The sequence below is a fragment of the Ailuropoda melanoleuca genome, unplaced genomic scaffold (genome assembly GCF_002007445.2).
Source record: "Ailuropoda melanoleuca isolate Jingjing unplaced genomic scaffold, ASM200744v2 unplaced-scaffold11389, whole genome shotgun sequence".
Lineage (NCBI taxonomy): Eukaryota > Metazoa > Chordata > Mammalia > Carnivora > Ursidae > Ailuropoda > Ailuropoda melanoleuca.
Genome location: NW_023179825.1, coordinates 1 through 1,264, shown reverse-complemented (window position 1 = coordinate 1,264; position 1,264 = coordinate 1). Strand labels below are relative to the sequence as shown.

The 1,264-nt window shown below is 45.2% G+C and overlaps 1 pseudogene; it reads right to left on the bottom strand.

The window, feature by feature from the left end:
• Positions 1-162: 162 nt before the first annotated feature.
• On the bottom strand, positions 163-1,261 carry LOC117797725 (annotated as a pseudogene).
• Positions 1,262-1,264: the final 3 nt, after the last annotated feature.

Genomic DNA, 1,264 nt, shown 5'->3' with positions numbered 1-1,264 from the left:
AATCTCTGAGTCCCCAGCGGAGGTATCTTTCCATGCTCACCATCATCCCCAGAAATAACCGTTGAATTCAGGGTGGGGCATGGAGAATAAGAAGTTATACTGTGGCGGGATTCATTTCATACCAAACAACTTTAAATAGNTTAAATAAAGACAGAGAAGGTAGTTTAACTGAATTTCTAAATTCTTTATTAATGAGATTGTAATCATATCAGAAGAATTACTTTACTTCAATATAAATCATTTCACTGTTCTCTATAAGCAGAAATTCAATTTGATTCAACATTTTGAGTGATATTACAGATGAAATATAACAGTGGAAACACAGAAATGAGGGGAACATGGATCGCGATGTAAAACTAACTTGTTGAACAGAAGAGGAAATAGGAATTTTTGTAAAAATCAGAAGGAACCAGGAAAGGAATACATTGCAACCTGGCCTTGAGGCTATCTCTACTGTGCCTTAAAATGTTATTTTCTGTTTTCAGTAATATGCACAATCCAGCCACTAATCAATTATGTTAGACTCAAAAATCACGGAGTTAGAATGTTTTCTGCAGTCTTCCTCCGTACTTCACCCTTAACCTTTTCTATTTATCTTTCTCGTTAATTTGGGAAATCATCAAGGGATGTGGGTGGAGTAAGAGCCAACAGTAAGCACTTTTGCTCCTGATCTCACCCATCCCTGGAGAGCTCAGCCCCCAACGCAGTGGGCTGTCAGGAAGAGTAAATTGCCCCCTCTGATGCCATAGTCCGCCATGGTCTTCCCATCTTCCAGCCTCTTGCCATTGCAAGTCACAACCTGATTCCCAGGCATGATAGCGGTCTTGGTCTCTATCATCTGTTTCACCTGGGCCCCTGAGCTGGACCCTCTGCCCCTCATTGCATAACTCCACCAGAACCGAGGGCAGCTCCTCATCCCTGGGCTTCACCACCTTCAGAGTGAGGTGCATGGTCGTCTGCTTGTCAATGCCGTAAGACAACAGCTTCCTCTGGGGCTTTAGGATCTTGGAGCCCAGCAAAAGGACCTGGTCCTGCACGGGAATCTTGGTCTTAGCCTGGACATGTTCACTGATCTTCTTCACTCTGTCCTCCAAGTAGCAGTGAAGGTCAACACTGCCCCCTCCTCAGAAGAGACATTCACCTGGACAATGAAGACCAAGAGACCTCGAATCAAGGTGCCTGGGAATGCCTGCCTGCCATCTTTTACACCATGTCCCCTCCTTCCTGGCCCCGCCCTCCTGCCTGCCTTGTCCTCCAGCTCCTT